Here is a 20,516-nt window from a genome sequence, read left to right as displayed (position 1 = left end):
TGCTTCCATTTCAAGAGTGTGGTTTCAACAGCCCCGACTTCAAACATAGATGCTGTAAGGCAGGGTAGTAGAAAGAACACTGTAGAAGGAGGTCTGGATGATGAGGCAGCAGCCAAGGATCTAATGCAAAAAGCATCTCCAGGTCTGAAAACTAGGCTCTGCCCAGTCAGTTTGGAAACACTAGAATGACCTTGACATTCTCCTGCTTGATGCATTCTCCTGCTTGAGGCACAAGGGGAAATGGTGGAAATAGTTAAACAAACATGAACAGCTTTGGAGCTTTCAGTGCATCTGCAGCCACCGTCTCCAAGTCCCTGGTTTGGGAACAATAACGATGGAGCTGATGGTTGTTTCTGTATGCCATGAGATCTATTTGGGGCCTGCCCCATCACTCAATGAACTGTTGGAAAACTTGAGGATGAAGAGCCCATTTCCCTGGATGAAGATCCTTGGGACTTAGATAATCCATATCCCAGTTGTCAACACCTGGAATGAATATGGCTGACAGAGTTGCAGAATTACTTTCTGTCCAAAAGAGAATGTGAGAAACTGCCTTCATGGCTCCCTGACTCCATGTTCCCCCATGTCGATTTATGTAGGCCACAATGGTTGCATTGTCTGACTGTACTGAATGACCAGCCCTTGCAGAAGAGTAAAGAACCACTGTTCCTGACCTCCAAGACTTGCATCCATCTTCAAAAGAACCAGCCATGAGATGGTAGGACTGTAACCACCAAAGAAGAGAAACCTACATCTCTGGAGACAGCTGCACTAAGCAGTACATGCGGAGATGAGACTCTGACCACTGGGATAAGAGATCCAGTTGGAAAGTCCAAGAGTGAAAATGATGGAACTCAAATGTCTCGAAAGTTGCTACCATATGACCGAGTAGTCTGATACAAAGATGCATGAAGACACTCTTAAGCTGAAGGATGAGTTTGACTTGTTCCTACATTGCCCTAGTTTTGTCCTCTTGTAGAAACAACTTCTGAAGAGTGGTGTCCAGAATTATTCCCAGAAATAAGAAGCACTGTCAAGGAACCAACTGTGATTTTGGAAAATTGATAACTCAACCATGTTTAAGCAGAAGGTGGTATGTGGTAGACACATCCTGAAAACACCTTCCAGGTGAAAGTGCCTTTAGAAGTAGATCATCCAGATATGGAATTATAGTTACTCTCTGATGATGAAGAAGAGCCACCATGGTGGCCATGACCTTCATGAATACCCTGGGGGCCAAGGAAAGTCTGAATAAGAGAGCCTGAAAATGATAGTGTGTCCTGGATGGCAAATCTGAGATAAGCTTGATATGGCTTCCAGATGGGAATGTGTAAGTAAGCATCATTGATATCTGGGTATTCCTCTGATTTCAGGCTTGCTATCACAGAGTGCAGGGATTCCATCTTAAATCTGAAGAACTTCAAGTGTGGATTTAACTACTTCTGATTCAAAAGAGGTCGAACTAAGACATATGACTTTGGAATCATGAAAATATTTAAATAATAGCCCTGATTCCACTGGTGATTTGGAACTGGAACCATCACCTCTGAATCCAGGAGTTTTGTGATAGGCTGCTTTAACACCCTTCTCTTCATTTAAGAGGCCGGAAGCCCAGTAGTGAAAAAATGAAGAGTTGGATGAATCGCAAAATCTATTTGGTAACCTTATGATACAAAATTTTGGACCCAGACATATGAACAAGTTTGAAGCCACACTTCCTTGAAATGAGAAAGATGAGCTCCCACCGTTGGAGCCCCAAGATGGGCTGGTAACCCATCATGCCACTGGCTTGTCAGCAGGTTCAGTGTTCTGATGGCAAGGGGGGGCAATTGCACTTCCTCTGCCTCTTGTTCCTCATGAAGCCTCAGAGGAGCCTCTCCACTACCTCAGAAGTTTGTGGGAACCTGAAAAGAGCAAAAGTAAGTTCCTGAAGAAGACCTTTGTAGCAACAGAGCTGACAATGAAGCGAATGGTAGAAAAGTGGACTTGCCTCCTGTGGCCTGAGAGATTTACTTATCCAAATCAGGGCCAAAAAGATTATCTCTGGTGTAAGGCAATGCTTCCACTGCCTTCTTGGATTCAGCAAAAGCTTGCCAGGAGCAGAGCAAGAGATCTATGCGAGCAGCAATTGCTGAAACTGAAATCTGGGAACCAAGTAAGCCTACATCCCTGGAAGCCTCACCCAGGTAGATGGCTGATTCTCTAATGTGTTCCGCTAAAGTAATAAGCTTTGATTGTGGTGCGCCAGAGTGCAAACCTCTTGCTAACTCCTCAGCCCATCATTCAATAGCTTGATTAACCTAGGATCCACCAGGGCCAGGTGAAGAATAATCCCCATTACAGTATACAGTATATAGATTAGGCTCCTTTTAGGGAAATAACTCCTGGAACTGGGAGGGTAGTCTTCTTGGAGAGCCGGGATACAGATGAGTCCACCAGTGGAGTGAAATCCCATTGAGTCTCATTATCTGTAGGAAAAGTATAGGATGAGAGAAAGTGCTTGGAAAATTGGAACTTTTTGTCTGGACCTTTCCACGTCTCTACCAACTGATCAAAAAGTTCCTTAGAAATAGGAAAGTTAATAGTAGATCTTTGTTGTTTAGCGAAAAGGAATGTTGGAGTTGGAGACTAAACATCTACCTTAAGTAATTGGAATACTGCTAGAAAAAGCACCACCAGGCCTTGAGGACCTGCATCCAATTCCTGATAATCCTCCTCTGGAAGCAGCTCCTCTTCCAATTGCTGAAGGAGAAAGGATGCTGTAGCCATTGGTGGAGCTGTCTGTGGGAGCTGCAGATGCAGTGCTGTTTGGTCAGGTCATCTGCATGCAGAGCTGAAACCTGTAATGGTGGGCAGTGTTTGTCAGAATGCAGGAAATAGCATGCTGTTTCCTCTCCTGTCAGCTGGGGAAGAAGCCCTGCCCTCTGAGAAATGGCCAACTACACTAAGCTGTCCAGCTACAGAGGTAGCTCCTAATACCGTGGCTTCTGATAGTAGGGATGGCTGGGATTACTTACCCCACCATGCCGATAGTGCGTGATGGACCATGGGGGACCAAGACACAGATGCATTTAGCTGTGATGGGTCCCCTGTTCACACTAATATGGCCAATACTATGTAAAGCTGGCCTTTCTTGCTGAGACAATTGATGGTCAGAGACCCAGCACTTGCCTCAAGAAGTGGCAATGGTTCCCTCTGGCAGCTCCAACATTGCAGGCAGAGAGGGGCAAACTGTCTGCCTGAGAATAAACTAAATAAATTGAAAAAAAAATCTTTAAAAGTATTTTTTTCTAAGAGAGTGCCCAGGACCCGGCTTCCTAAGGGCACTTTTCAAAAAACTGAGGAGGTGAGGTGCATAGATGGGGAGGAGTCAGTCACACTTTCTAAATTCTTAAAGTGCACCATCTATAACCCAGAGTCTTGAATCCAGGGTCCCCTGTGTATGAAGGAGAATAAAACAATTCTCACGCTTTGGAGCAGTTCATTTTAAATTCAGCAATTTCTCCAAAGTACACAAATTTGGCCAAGAAAAGAACCATTACTAATATTGGGTTTCCTGCATATACTGTAGCAGGAAGTCATTAGCAACAGCTGCAAATTGTAGCTCAACATGACCTAAATAGATCCCCTTCCAGCCTGACTCCCTGAAAAAATGTCTCAAGAGAGGGTCTAAGGTTAAACTTAAGAGAAGCAGTGACAACTGACAGCCTGATTTTGATGAATTTGGAACTACAAATCCTTGGTGTTCTACTCCTGCTCAGAACAAAAGTAAGCTTTGGAGCTCTCCATAGCCTAGTCTCTCAAAAGCCGAACATCAGTTTCATAAAGATAATTATATCTGCCAGTGTGGAGGTTCTGGTCATTTTATCCAAGATCGTTCCATGTATAAAACTAGTAATGGCATCAAGAAGCATTCCTAAATTGTGGGGCAACTGATAGTGGGCTTATGTGCCTGAATCATTACCTATCAACTGCAATTATGCATGCAGATGGCTGATTGATCACACTACACAGTCCCATCACAGAGTGATTGACACAAAGTGACCATTTATGGAAGTTGACAGGGGGCTGATTGGCAAAATGCATGGGTTCCAGTTAGGGATGTGCGCCAACCCCCGTGTTTTGGTTTTGGGTTTGGATCTGTATCTCTTTGTGTTTTGGGTCTGGATTTGGTTTTGCCAAAGCCGACCCTTGCGTATATTGGTTTTGGATATGTATGTTTTTTACAAATTGATAAAAACTGCTAAAATCACATTATTTGGGGATTTTATTTGTTCCTACAGTATTAACCTCAATAAAATTAGTTTCCACTCAATTTTGACCACAGATCACAATATTGTTTTCATCTGGTTTACAACCAAAATTTCCACCCAGCTAGCTGGCTGATAAAGCTAAGTGGCTGTAGTGGGTGGCACAAACACGTAGCAGTTCAACTTCCAACATGGCACATAAGCAAACATATGTTTTCATTAATCAAAAGGCCTCAGGGAGTTGGAATATGTATGTAGAAGAAGGCAGGGACATGAAGGATTGATTGGTATTAAATTTAAATACATTTATTGTTTCCAAAGCAAATTAATGAGGGAGGAGGGTAGAGCATGGGTGAACAATATGTTCCATGTTTTGCCCACAAAATCAACCTGGTGGTTCAGAATATTTTTTTTAAATTAAAGGGGGCATGCAGGTGATGCTGTTTGTGGCTGTAAACATTTCTGGACATTTTTGGCATTAAGCAACCACATGTCAAAGATTGCAGCAGCAGTGGCAGTTCAACTTCCAACATGACACTTCAGGAAACAAAAGCTTTTATTATTCAACAGGTCTGATTGAGTTGGAGTACGTATGTAGTTGAAAGCAGGGAGAGGAAGATTTGATTAGTAGTACATTTAATTAAAAATTTTTATTCCAAAGCAAATTTATTAGGGAGGAGGGGAGGCATTTACAAAAAAATATTTCAATCATTCACATCAGTCCCCCAAAAAATCCTTGAGTGCTATGCCTGCTGCTGCTGGGAGTGGATTTTCATCCCAGAAGGGGACCAGGAAGACTACTAGTAGTGCTTTAAAAAACAAATGACTGTTAAACAATCCTTTGAAAGGGGGAGCAAGTATGACAGCAGTCACCCAGTTGCATAGCAGATCACTGTCACCATAACATCTATGCTGGTATTAGATGTATGTCAAATATCCACCAATAATGCAGGTGGTTTTAGATAGTTAATTGAGGTCATTTGTCCTTGCTTCCAAATCCCATCTAGATTCCACTACACTAGAAAAGTAATAACCAACCTGTACAGCGACATTAAAAAAACTTAACTAGTGGCCTCCAAAATGCCATTGTATCCACTGTCCACTTATACACAGATATGTGGACAAGCTGAACAGAGTAAATGCAAGATATAATGTTAAAGTCAAACATTGTGTCTTTCTTCCCAACATTCCCAGATCTAAAGTCAGCTCAAGTGGCACAGGATGCAGCGATGGTTTCTCCTTCAGTTTCTCCAGCAAGTGCATCTGCAAAGAAAAAAATTAAATTTTACAAAATACCCAATGGTTATACAGATTAGTCAACACAAAACACGAAAACTTTTGGTTGGATGCACTGCAGATGATGTAACAGGGAGGAGATTCCTGGATGGTTTAGGTTCCTACCTCTACTTACTCTGGCTTTACAAAGGGAACATATGACTTGACAAATGTATTCCAGATTTGGGTAGAAATAATTACACACATAAGAAGTGGATTTTTTTTGTCTTGTGCCCATGCATGACAATGGGCTTTTCTTTATCATGGGCAATAACTGTTTCTTCCACTGGTGCATGATTTACACAAGCAACATACTCATCAACAACATCCTTATTAGCATCAGCTACCCAAATATCCTGCTCATCCTGGTGCACTTCCACAGAAGCATCCTCAATTTCTATATCAGCTTGTTCACTTGTGCTTACACCATCACAAGAGGCAGAACCACCAGTCATAAATAAAGGCCAAAGGCCTTATACTTTCCTTGCCACTTCATGTGGTGAAAGGTATTTTGCCAATTTTACGTCTATCTGCAGCTATCTTTTACTTTGATGGTTTTTTTATCACTGTAAAAGATTAGTTCTTGATTTTAGATGACCTGACTTAAGCCCTGTATGCCCTTGGGCATCGGCTTTAGTAGATGCTGTAGATGGACTAGTATTGTCATGACTGGTGGGACGCAGCAGCTCCAGCACTTAGTATGTGGTTCCTGCTCTCCTCTCAACTGATCATTCTCCATATCAACAAACATGAATGAAGAGGGATACAGCACACACGTCAATTTGTACCAAATTTAAATATTACACTGAGGTATCAATGACTTACAGTGTCACAAGATTTCTCATGAATAGGAAAAGAATAACACTACCACTTACAATGTCACAAAAATATTTAAGAATAAGAATAACACACTGTGCTGCCACTTACAGTGTCACAAGATTATTTATGAATAAGAATAACACACTGCACTACCACTTAGTGTCCCAAGATTTTTTTATGAATATGAAAAGAATAACACACTGTGCTACCACTTAGTATCAAAATAATTCACAAGAATGTTTATGAATAAGAATGAACACTGTGCTACCACTTACAGTCTCACAAGATAAGTTTATGAATAAGAAAAGATTAACACACTGCTCACCACTTACAGTGTCACAAGATTATTTATCAATAAAAATAATGCACTGCACTGCCAGTTACAGTGTCACAAGATTATTTATGAATAAGAATAACACACTGCGCTACCACTTACAGTGTCACAAGATTTTTTATGAATAAGAATAACACACTACGCTACCACTTACAGTGTCACATGATTTTTTTATGTATAAGAAAAGAATAACACACTGCACTACCACTTATAGGGTCAACAGATTATGTATGAATAAGAATGACACACTGCGCTACTATTTACAGTGTCACATGATTTTTTTATGAATAAGAAAAGAATAACACACTGTGCTTCCACTTACAGTGATGTAATTATTTTTTATATATAACGCATGTTATTTAGCACTATGTTGTGGTCTTGTAGTCGACATATAGACTAATAATTAATTCACATTTAAGGAAAGAAGTGAAAAGTTGCATTTTTACTGATAATTTTGTGTTATTAAATTGTAAAATTGTGAACCTTACGCTGCGGTTCCACTTACAGTGTTTCAAGATTTTTTATGAATAAAAAAAGAATAACACAATGTGCTACCACTTAGTGTCACAATATGTTTTATGAATAAAAAAAAGAATAACACACTGCTCTACCACTTAGTATCAAAAAAAAGTTATGAATAAGAAAAGAATAACACACTGTGTTGCCACTTACAGTGTCATAACACACTACACTATAACTTATAGTGTCACAATATTTTTAGGAATACACTGCATTTTACAATTACAGTGGTGCAATATATTTACAAAGCCACTGCATTTCCATTAACCATGTCACATTTTTTTTTACGAATAGACGTTTCCACTTACAGTGTCACAATATTTTTTACGAGTACACTACGTTTCCACTTAGTATTAAAAATTTTTTTACGAATACACAGCATTTTCCACTTACAGTGTCACAACATTTTTAACAAATACACTGCATTTTCACTAACAGTGTCACAATATTTTTTACAAATATACTGCGTTTTCCACTTAGTGTCACAATATTTTTAGTGAATACACTGTTTTCCTCTTACAGTGTCACAATATTTATTATACACTGCACTACCACTTACAGTGTCACAAACAATATGTATATGAATTTTACACTGCAGTTTGACCAGCAGCATCACAGTAATAATAATAATAATAATAATAATAATAATAATAATAATAATAATAATAATAATAATAATAATATAGTACACTGGGGTATAGCACAAAATATATATATTATTTTTGTATTTATTATTAGCTTTTATTTTTATATACAGTGGGAACCCTTGGACGTGCAGAGAACCCCTGGTTGGACACAGCAGCCTATACCCCTGGATGATTACAGCAGCCACTGCCTGGGATGGCCACACAAGCCCCTGCCCTTGATGGACTTAGCAGCCCCTGGATGCACACAGCAGCTCATGTATGGACACAGCAGTCACTTTCCCTTGGATGGAAACAGCAGCCCCTGCCCTGGATGAACGGGATGGAATCATCAGCAACTGGATGAGCACAGCATCCCCTGTATGGACACAGCAGCCGCTGTATGAAAACATCAGACACTGCCCCTGGATGGATACAGCAGCCCCTGGATGGATACAGCAGCCCATGCCCTGGTCAGATACAGCATCCCTTGAATGGACACAGCACTTCAGTTTACTACACTCTCCACAGCCGGAGTGACATGGCGCCAATGACTGGATACCTATATAGTATCAAAAACTCATGAGAATCCAACAGTGGGAGGATGATGTTTTGCCTCGTTTTGGGATCTGAGTAAGGCGGGAACTTCTGAGCTGTGCTCGAATCTTGGCTTGCAACCTGAAATTTGTGTGGGTCTGGTTCTCTGAGAATCAGACCAGCTCATCTCTAGTTTCAGTAAGTTTAAATAGCTCTCACTGCATACCAGAAGGTTAGCAATTTCTAAATAAGGTCTGACCTTGTGAAAATGTATGTGATGGTACCAATGTTTTTGCAGACTTGCATATTATAATGGATTCGAGTAAAGCAAAGTTGGTGCTGTTTGGCAGTGATGGCATTAGCAATTGCAGATATTATGAAATTTGTGCAGTGGGACTGTGTGAGTAATTGCTTCTGAGATCACAATCATGATCTGTAATGAATCAGACCTTAAGTTCTAAATGTTGGGGCACCATCTTCAGTTCCTGTGTATTCTGCTCCTCGAGGAGCTTCCAAATATTTTGCCCAAGGAAGGGTTTCAAGTCTTTCAGCCTCACAGTGGTGTGTTAAATCTGTCTGTCCCAAGGAGGAACTTCTATCTTCTAGGACCAAAGTTGGACTTCCCTCTGTTGTTCCCAAGTAGGGACTTTTGTCAACTGGTCCCAAAAAGGTACTTCTAAATATGGGTCCCAAGGAGGGACTTTTGCTTACTGTTCCCAAGAATGGACTTCTTTATACCAGTCCAGTGACTACCATCTCTGGTCGAGTCTCTATTGCCCCATTGTCATGATCGGCACAGGGAATTCCTCAATAGAGGATTCAAAACCAGGGGGTTGGGGTGGCTAGGAAACAACTGAGAGAGTGATAGTTATTAGGTCTTCCTATTATGTCTAAACCCAGGATTTTTCTAGACCTGCCCAGAGGGCAGAATCTAACCCACTTGGTGATCTTCACTAGTAACCCCTCCTACTGGGATTTGGGTTTTATCGCACCAAGTGAGCAGATCGTGGACCTCTGGACAGGTACCTCGGAGTGGAAGGAAGACCAGTAATCTATAGTACAATGAGATAGCACTGGGAACACTAGAAATGAGATGGTACTAAAAGTTAATGGAGATGGTCCAGATGCTGGTTTGCTCTCGGAAACATGGGATGTCCTGAGGCTGACTTGCAATGCAAAGATATAGTAATCCAGAGAGAATATACTTTGAAACACTGGAGATCCAAACGTAGCCTTGCTCTGGGCTACACTAGGGATCTTCAGTATCACAGTCCCAGGAGTGGTCTTTAGTGCTACTGTCCCAGTTGGGGACTCCTGTCTTTCAATTTCAGTTATGAGATGGTGATATCGCTTTGATCTGTTACTGTGTCCAAATTTCCTCACAGTGCTATCCTTGCCTCAGGAGATGAGGACAGTGCTGATGTGCCATCTGCCTGTTTAAACAACACTGTGGTGTTCACCAGTTTGAGTACCACCTTATTGACTGTTGTTAACTGATGTCAAGTTATCCAGGGCTTCCAGCATGGTTTAGGTTCAAGTGGACTTACTGTAGAAAAAAACGAAGGGCACTTAATTAAAAATGTTACTACTTGCAGCTGACACTATAAGGGATCCTGCAAAACCCTTAAAAATAAATTATTATGTTGTGTATAGTGTCTGCACTTATTAATGACCCAATATTCAAATGTGTAAATACATATTCATTAAACACATAAATATCTCACTAACTGCAGAAATGAGCAATCAGGGCATACTTGCCTACTTTTGAAAAAGCATTTCAGGGAGATTGTGAAAGCAGCACCTATAAGCGCGTGTTACAGTGGGCGTGTACTGATAAATCTGAGAGGCGTGTCCTAAACCTGACTTACATCCAGATGTAAACCAGCCCAAAAGCAGTTAGTAAGATCTGTTTGTTGATGAAAACACACTAAAACTTTTCAGAAATTCATAGGGATCATTGTGCCTTATAATAACCAATGCAAGGAAATTACACTAATGATCCCATTTGAATGTATATATCTCTGTTTTTAATATAACAGCTTCATAATGGGGGTAAGGATGAAATGAGGGAGATTACTAGACTCTTCAGGGAGACAGGGAGATTGCTACTATTTCAGGGAGTCTCCCTGACAATGAGGGAGAGTTGGCAAGTATGAATCAGGGCCAGGTCATCAAGTCTACCACTGTGACTGTGTTCCAGGTTAACCATTCCCAGATTATATCTGCCTGCAACTACTTTGGATCCTGGTTCACTATAACCAAGCTTTCTTCTGCTTCCCTGTGTAAGTTATCCAGGACACTGTAATTACTTCATCTGTATTATTACTTACATTTTAACAACTTACCAGGATTTTGTTTATCTGCATATCATCTGGCATTTGTTGTTATCAGCAATTACCACGTTTGCCTCACACCATCAGTACCTATGTAAGCAGTGCATTGTTACCTTGGACTTGTGCATTTAATTCTGCTGTGTGAATCTAATCTGGTTCCACCCGGTCCAGCCAGTATACCTTTTTACACAGACTGCCTGTTTTTATCTCCATTAAGAACTCAGTAACTGTTTATCTGCATTAGCAAACAGAACTCTGTCTATTTCCTGTGATTCTTCATCTGTATTACTTCCGTACCGTTCTATTCAAAACTGACCATCCCTAAATTCATGTGTAAACTCTTGTTGCCAAAAAAAATCATCATTGTATTCCACCTTCATGTCTGAGACACACAGAAACCTTGGGGATCGTGCCAGTTTCTATCCTCAAATTCAGCATTCACATCACTTCCAGCAGGTTACAACTTAGCTTTAGATTCAGGACTCTGATTAATTGATAAAACTGGAAGAAGATTCACACTGCTCTACTTCACACCTCAGCATGTTATAAATTAGCAGCTGATGGATGTCGAGCTATTCCCATTCTAACACCTGGGGACCAGATGTGGCACTCTATTTGAAATCGTAGGTTGAGGGACCCTCTATGAAATTTGCTCCCCAATTCATTGCACCATATACTATCTACCAAGTCATTAATACAGTGGCATATAAGTTACAATGACTCACATTTAACACTTTTCAAATTTATCTACTTAAACCACTGATAATTAATGGGTTTCATGCTGGAATTTCCAGGTCACCTCAAATACAAACACAGCATGGAGTTTAATATGTAATGATAAAGATTGTGGATATCAGAAAACAGGGGGTATCAGTCCATAAAGAACTTCAACCAAGAAACTCTATAGGAGTGCACTCTGATAGCTAGAATATCATAAATAAAACATAACTTTTATTAATTCCTGCAGTAAACTAAGTATAAAAGAACTTACACAGATACCAAGATATCTGACAAAAAGAGTAATGAGAGTGAATAACGAGATCTCAGTTATAATAATCCAGGTAAGGTAGGCGACATATAGAAAAAACATGTAGTGGACAATACAACATGAAACATGTATAACAATGATAAAAAGCACCAGGTCAAAAGATGTTAGAAAACTTCATACATTGAAAATATCCAGTAACAGCTTTGCATAATAATGCCCAAATGGGGTCGTAACAGAGAGAATGAATAGAAAAGTAAGGGGTATCAGATCCAGTACTAGGATCTGCTGCTCCTTTCACACTGAAGAAGTGGAGGAAGCGTAGTGAGAGATCTGCTAGTCTGGTAACCTCTAGGAATAATAGTCAACAATGGTCCTAGTCGTCAACCCCAGTGACTGCTATTAGTTATCTTACCTATAGGTATAGGTCAACAAATGAATGAAGCATTAGGTTGGTATGAGGGCCACTGGGAAAAAATATAGAATAGGTGCTTAGTAATGTTACAAGGAACCAGGTAGCAGGTAAGTCGCCTCAGATGAAAATTATAATTTTAAAGATATCATTACCAAAATTGGGTCTGCATTCCCTGGTAAAGAAATATAATGCTAAAGCAACCTTATATAATGAGGATAGAGGTTACAGAAATGAATAGACCAGTAGGGACTAAAGATTCCACAACTAGGCTCTGCCGCTCAGTCTCATACACAATTGTAGAGGATGAGGAGGAGTGAGAGATTTGCTAGTGTAATAGTCCCTTGAGGTTAAAGTTAAAGAGAGGTTCCCATCATCAACCTCAATTTCTGCTGTTGGTTATCATACCATATGGTCTCGGACAACCAATGAGAGAATCCTCAGGTTGGTATGAGAACCAAAAATAATAGGCAGCGCTAAATAGACAGGGTTTAATAACATAAATATTACATAGAAAATTAGACAATCACTAAAAATTAATAGAAAAGACTGGCCAGTATTTTACTCAAGAAATTGACAAATACTGGACCATAATATAAATAAAAATGGTCTATAAAAATAACAGGCAATACTAAAAAGTATCAATGGAAGGATATGCTACCTGTGATACAAACAAACATAACAGACAAACATGTATAAATATTTGTATAAATTAAATTTAGCAGTCAATACTGCAGAAGCCACGCTGGTTGGTGTGCCAATATACTAGCGGGCCTGGGTGTAAGCCCACAAGAAAAGAGTCTTAAGCTTAGACTTTATACATGCAGATATAGTGTTAGTCTCTGTCCGAAGCAAGTGGTTAGTATGCAAGTCTTTTTGAAATAACTCCACATATATATTGACAAAAAATAGTTAGTAGCAAGCATGCATATGTCCAGGCTTACAGCATATCACTCACAAATACGATGTTTATATGCATCCAAGATGTTTAGAAATGCACATGTAGACCAATCATAGGGCATATAAATCACTCCTCAGTGAGGACGTGAGCCGATGGAGATATATGCTTAGACTCTATACATACAGATATAATGTTAGCCTCTGTCCAAAGTGAATGGTTAGAATGCACGTCTTTTTGACATAATTCCACATATATTGGCAGAAAGTGGTTAGTAGTAGGCATACATATGTCCAGGCTTACAGCATATTACTTGCAAACAAAATGTTTGTATGTATCCAAGATATTTGTAAATGCGCATATAGCCCAATCATAGGGCATATAGATCACTCCTCAGTGAGGGCGTGAGCCCATGGGGATATTCCCCTTCAGTAAACTGGAGTCCCGGCTTAAAAAAAGTCCTGTACTCACAATACTCTCGGGAGATAATTTGTGTAGTACAATAGCAGCTGGTCCTTGAAAATAAAGTGTGCCTTTACGCGTTTCTCCGCCTCCTCAGGATTCAGCGGCTTCCTCAGAAGTGTACACTTGCCTCATTTCAGAGTGGGGGAAGGAAAGTCCATCCGTGTGGAACAGAAAATTAACCATATAGCACAGGTAGTATATTAATAAGTGTCTAGCATGCAGTGTGTCCTGTGATAAATGGGATAAGTAAATATGTTAATGATCGAAAATGCTGGTGTGATATCAAATAGGGGGAGCATATTAGTGTAAATGGTAGGTAATGTAGATTATTATTGAATATATATAAATGTGTATAATAATAAAGTGTACATGAGATGAGGATATCCTAATCTGATCAAAATTTTTTTATATCTAGTCATGTACGAAGTTATTATGGAATAATGGGACTAAAGTGAGAAGATTGTGTAAATAATAGTGATTGGTGAAGGAAAAGGTGTTAATCAATATCGTCATATGGTATAGTCAGATGGATTATAGAAAGGGTAATAAAAGTGAGGATACCCTGTGTGATCATATGGTTTCAGACTAGAAAAGGGCTATAGCTGTTATATTCATTAAGTCCACTAGGGCTAAGTTTCCCCAAGCAGAAGATCTATTCCATCTCTTTTTTGAGGAGATAGTTTCCTAAGTCCCCACCTCTTATACCCATGCCAAAGGCTTTCAGAGTTTGAGGATTCCCTTTATGTTTCAACAGGAAATGTCTCACTACTGAGGAAATTTTCCTCACTATGGTAAGGTGAGAGCAGGCATTTCTGATATTGCCCACATGTTCAAGTATGCAGATTTTGAATGCCCTGGTTGTCATTCCAACATATCTTTGACCGCAGTCACATTGTAGGCATTATACCAACCCAATGGCTTTGCAGTTTAGAAAATTCCTGATTATATAGGGTTGTTGTGTCTGTCTTTTACCGCATTAGTTTTGAGGATATATGAACAGGCCTTACAACTCCCACATGGATAAGTACTCGTGAGTTTAAAAGTTTTTTTATAACTTTGTTCAAAATGGCTGTGATCCAGATAATCCTTGAGGATTTTATCTTTTCTCCAGTTTATTGAGACTTGTGTTCCTAGGTATTGTCCCAATATAGGATCTGATTGTAGGATCGGCCAATGAGTTTGAATAATTTCCTTCAGTTCTTTCCATTCTCTGCAGTAGTTGGCTACAAATCTTATCTCATTTGTGTCTTTGGATTTTTTTCTTGGAGGGAAAATTAAATTTTCCCTTGCAGATTTGAGAGGCAATAATTTGGATTTCTTAATCAGATGCTTACTGATGCCCCTCTTAAGTAATCTGCTGGTTAAGTCAAGGCTTCATACTGTAAATGTCTTCTGGTCATCAGAACTGTTGCACCTGAGGAGCAGAAACTCCACTTTGGGTACGTTCAAAATGGTGGGTGGGAAATGACAGCTTGATTTGTGCAGAAGACTGTTGGTCACTGTCTTTTTCCTATGCAAGTCTGTGTCAATGTCTCCATTTTCACTCTTGACGACTTTCAGGTCAAGAAATGTGATAAATTTAGAGTTGATTTCCCAGGTCAATCTAGGATTAAATGAGTTGGTAATTAGAATCCTCATAAATTCCAAGAATTTATCACTACTTCCTTTCCAGATGATCAAAATGTCATCTATGTAACACAACCACTCTTCAATGTGTTGCATATACATATCATTTTCTTCTGCAAACATCTCTTCTCTCTCCCACCAACCTAAATATAGGTTGGCATATGTGGGGGCACAGGGCGAAACCATAGCCGTGCCCCTTGTTTGCAAGTAGAATCTGTTCTGGAAGGTAAAGTAGTTCCTATGCAGAAAGAAATAAAGGAGGTTGATCAAAAATTCTGAGAATTAATTTTTGTCCCTCATTTCCAAGAAATATCTGGCTGCTTGCAACCCATCAGTGTGATAAATGGATGTGTAGAGAGATTCTACATTGACCGAGATAAGTAGATGATGGTCATGGATCTTAATTCCATGTAGTTTCTAAAGAACATTGGTCATGTCTCTAAGATATGATGGTTAGGTCAGGACAAATTCTCTAATATGAGTATCCACAAATCGACTTGCATGTTCTTTCAGGCTACCAATACCTGCCATGAATGGGTCTGCCAGTTGGGTTCACGGGGTCCTTGTGGACTTTTGGAAGTACATAAAAGGTGGGTACCTTGGAATTTTTTACTTGGAGGAATTCAAACTCATGTTTATTAATGATACCTCTTTTGAAGCCAACATTAATAAGTGTGTTGTATACCCACTGGAAATTGTTGGTTGGAATGAAAATGAGTAGTTGGTAACATGATTCATCATGTAGTTGTCTCATCACCTCCTTTGTTTATAGTTCTTTAGGCCACAGGACTATATTACCCATTTTGCCAGATGGTTTAATGATGATATGATTCCATCCTAATCTCTTCAAGGGCCTCTTTCTCTTGTTTGCAATTATTACCCAGTGCTGCAACAACCATAGATGACGTAGTTAGAATAAGCTGATAAGCTCAATTCTTTCTCCCTTCTTCATGATTACACACATGTGCATTACTTTCTGGTCACACCCTCCTGTTCCTCCTCCTCATGTGATAGGCTGAGACAAGTGCCTGTTATCCCAAAGAGATAAGCTCCATTCTCTCTCCCTTCATCATGATTACACACATGGGGATTACCTTCTTGCCACACCCTCCTGTTCCTCCTCCTCATCTGATAGGCCAAGACAAGTGCCTGTTATCCCGCTCGGTCCTCCTGATTGGATGCATGAATGTACATAGAACGTGCACGCTAAGAGACTGACTGAGCTGAATCCGCGTGATCAAGCCCACGAGGCGAACCATGCATCAGTACGGATCCCAGGTGCCCCGTGACTGCACAGTATGGGACATCCCAACACCAGGTTTAGTTGCATTTTTGAGTTTGCTGACAACAGATGGTGTAGGAATCATCGTTTAAACAGGCATAATTTTTTGTTTGAAGCATGATTCAATCTTTATTGTCTTTTATGTCTGATACCATTTAGCAGGGAATTTTGATATCCTGATATGACATATTTCATCTGAACAATACAATTTAGTCCTTTTTGCCTAACAATGGTTGCCTGATGGACATTTTTGCTTACAGATTTAACTCTGCTAGGTATGAATACCGTATTTTACTTTTCAGTAGATGGTATTTAAAATAATTTTTCTGCACTTTGACCATGTTACAGCATTATATTTTCAGACACATATGTTCTGTTAAATAAGGTGTATTACATTACTTACTGCACAATGATTACCCCTTCTGAACAGCCCTATTTTTGTATGTAACAGTAGTTTTTCTAGTGGTTCTGATACCAACCTGAGGATTCTCTCATTGGTTGTCTGAGGCCCAATGGTATGACAACCAGTAGCAGAAATGGGGTTGATGATGGGAAGCTCTCTTTAAATTTATCCCCACGGGGACTGTTGCACTAGCTGATCTCTCACTCCTCCTCCTCCACTACAATTGTGTATAAGACTGAGTGGCAGAGCCTAGTTGAGGAATTTTTAGTCCCTACTGTTCTATTCATTTCTGTAACCTCTATCCTCATTATATAAGGTTGATTAAGCATTATATTTCTTTACCAGGGAATGCAGACCCAAGTTTGGTAATGATATTTTTAAAATGATCATTGTCATCTGAAGCAACTTACCTGCTACCTGGTTCCTTGTAACATTACTAAGCACCTATTCTATATTTTTTCCCAGTGGCCCTCATACCAACCTAATGCTTCACTCATTTGTTGACCTATACCAATTGGTAAGATAACTAATAGGAGTAATTGGGGTTGACAACTAGGACCACTGTTAACTATTATTCCTACAGGTTACCAGACTAGCAGATCTCCCACTCTGCTTCCTCCACTTCTTCAGTGTGAAAGGAGCAGCAGATCCTAGTACTGGATCTGATACCCCTTACTTTTCTATTCATTCTCTCTGTTACGACCCCATTTGGGCATTATTATGCAAAGCTGTTACTGGATATTTTCTATGTATGCAATTTTCTAATATCTTTTGACCTGGTGTTTTTTATCATTGTTATACATGTTTCATGTTGTATTGTCCACTACATGTTTTTACTATATGTCGCCTACCTTATCTGGGTTATTATAACCGAGATCACTTTATTCACTCTCATCACTCTTTTTGTCATATATCTTGGTATCTGTGTAAGTCCTTTTATACTTAGTTTACTGCAGGAATTAATAAAAGTTATGTTTTATTTTTGATATTTTAGCTATCAGAGTGCTCTTCTATAGAGTTTCTCGGTTGAAGTTATTTATGGACTGATACCCCCTTTATTCTGATTCCCACATATTAACTCTGGGTAGCACTACCACCCTGCATTATTAGTGGTATTACAGCACCACAATACACATCAGAGGTGGCCATAGCATACCTATTACATACTACTTATTAATATCTACTCAGGATCAGTGTGGTGAATTAATTCCACTATTTTTTTTCCCTTCCCTTTTTAAAGATTGTGGACACTCATTGTCAACAGTCCACTTTAATTGATTGACTGGAAGGGCTATGGACCTGTAGAAAGTGCTTGCATAAATATAATTGATGTTCATACTCCTGCTCTCATCTGGAATTTCCATAAGACCTTTCATTCTAAACCACAGAAGTGCCCAGGTGCCACCAATAAGTGAGGGATAATTCTTACTGCACCTGGCACTGCCAAGTAATCAGCTGGAAAGTTCCTGCAGATCAGCCTTTTCACACTGCACATGCTATAACAAACATTGACATAGAGGTAATGGCTTTTCCCCTGAGGCCAGTGCAACAAGTGCACCTTCATCTTGCTTTTGGTAAGCTTATTTCTCAGGATCCAATTGCTGAGTTATTTCTTCTCACATGATCTATAAGACCATTGACTGTGCACATTATTTGAAACCCTCACTTGCACAGTGCAAGTGCAAATTGTCTACAATGGTTACAGTGTTGGCAGCTTTGTTCTCTGACTCCTCAGTCTCCTGAAAATGCCCAGTCCATTGTGCATTATGCATCCTGCACTTTCTGGCTCACAGCTAATCATCTGCACTGTCATGCACAACCTGCTCTGCATATCCATTACCAGTGTGTGCCCCTAATTACAGTCTGCATATCTCATTCTGCAGTTCCAGCTACAGGCTTCATACCAGTGTGCAGTACCTATCACAACCTGTAGTCTCCAGTATTCAATACTATTACTATCTGCAGCGTGCACATATCCCTAGTGTGTATCTTACTGACTGAACTCATTTCTCTGTGTTCATGACACCCCACCATTATTGTGCACTGCATGCATAGCTGCTTCTATTCTGTTCCAGAATGTAGAACTAATTGTGGAAGAGCCTAATGTGACTACCCATGATAGAGTAGTGGAGCTGTAGCACATAATAGGCTTTGAGTACCTGGCTGGCCAGAAGTCATGTGAAACTTAAAAGGATCATGGTCCTGTCACTTGGTGGTCAGCATGGATCATGACGGTCTACTAGCCTTCAGGTGACTCTGACCAGGTGAGTTTTAATTTTGTACCTTGTTTTCTTGTTATTTCTGCATCATGTTAGAGTCTGGTGGGTCCTTGAGAAAGGGGGTCATACCACAGAAATTACCATAGGCCATGTTTCAGCTGACATTTGGCACTTTTGATAAGCTTACTGCCTGATTATGCTGCTATAAATTTTGTGACTTTGGCTGCTATTAGATGATGACTATCAGGCCCAGCTCCAAGGGTCGTAGCACCCTGTGTCGGCTCTCTACAGTGTGACCGAATATCGCGCGTGGCTGAGCCGTGCATGTCAAAAAATGGGGCATGGCCTAATTGCCCTAGGCCACACCCCCTATGTGGCGTTATTTGGAGGTATGCCCGCATGGCATCCCTCCAAATAACATCAGGCTGGGGAGAGCCTAACCAGCTGGGCTTCCCCTAGCCCTGCCCCTCTCCTGTCACTGAATGAATGTCACATGCATGCACGCAGCACCCATTCAGACTCCAAGGTCTGGCACCACCTCACAGCTGTAGCGATGGGGGACCCCAACCTCTCGAGTGACAACCCCCAGGCCATTTCGGCCCATGGGTGGAACAGGAACAGCGGGACAGTACTGTCCTTCTGAAATTGGGATGTTGGTGAGGGATGCACCCTCTATGGAGTGGCTCCCCTGTTTGACCGCACTGGTCGAACACCCCTGATGACTATGATGCTGTGAATACACATCTTTTGGCAATTTTAATGTAATGTGCTGGTCTCTTTCCTCTTTAGCTTTGGTTGCTAAATTGGAACTTCATCATTATTTATTATGTGACTGCAGTACCCTGGCTTTGAACTATCTCATTTGAATGTGTGGGTTTCTGTTTCCAAATAAAAGTGTGTATATATATATATATATATATATATATATATAAATATATATATATATATATATATAAATATATATAGTGTACATGTAGAATGGCACTCCTGGTACAGGGGATTTCAACTGCCATGGTGTCTTCCCAAAATTAATAACATATAAGGGGTGTCTATGTAAAGACAATAGGCCAGGCGACACTCATCCGGACTTGTAAAAGTGTAAACGTGGTTTATTTAGGCCGATGCTTCAAGGCTCATAAACCTTTTCATCAGGTTACCCTGGGTATGTGTTCTTTCATAGTGTTGATGTCTTCAGTATTAATCTACTATGTTGAAAATAATTGAAATAAACAAAAACCATTGAATGAGAAGGCATGTCCAAACTTTTGACTGGTACTGTATATATATATATATATATATATATATATATATATATATATACATATTAGTGCATTCTAATGTATTTCAGATTTTCTGATCCAATTAAGTTATTGTCATTTTTTTTTACTATATCTTAGACTATGTTAATGCCTACACCAGCCATTCTTCTTTTAAATATCAGATGATTGAACTAAGATGTATACTTTCTGAAAAAGGTATTGGGTTGTGCAGAAAATTGCCTGGTAATCTTATTTATTCATATATTATGACATGATA

This window comes from Taudactylus pleione, unplaced genomic scaffold (assembly GCF_031769625.1).
Source record: "Taudactylus pleione unplaced genomic scaffold, aTauple2 ptg000627l, whole genome shotgun sequence".
Classification (NCBI taxonomy): domain Eukaryota; kingdom Metazoa; phylum Chordata; class Amphibia; order Anura; family Myobatrachidae; genus Taudactylus; species Taudactylus pleione.
The sequence above is the reverse complement of the archived record's forward strand: the minus strand, read 5'-3'. Positions refer to the sequence as shown.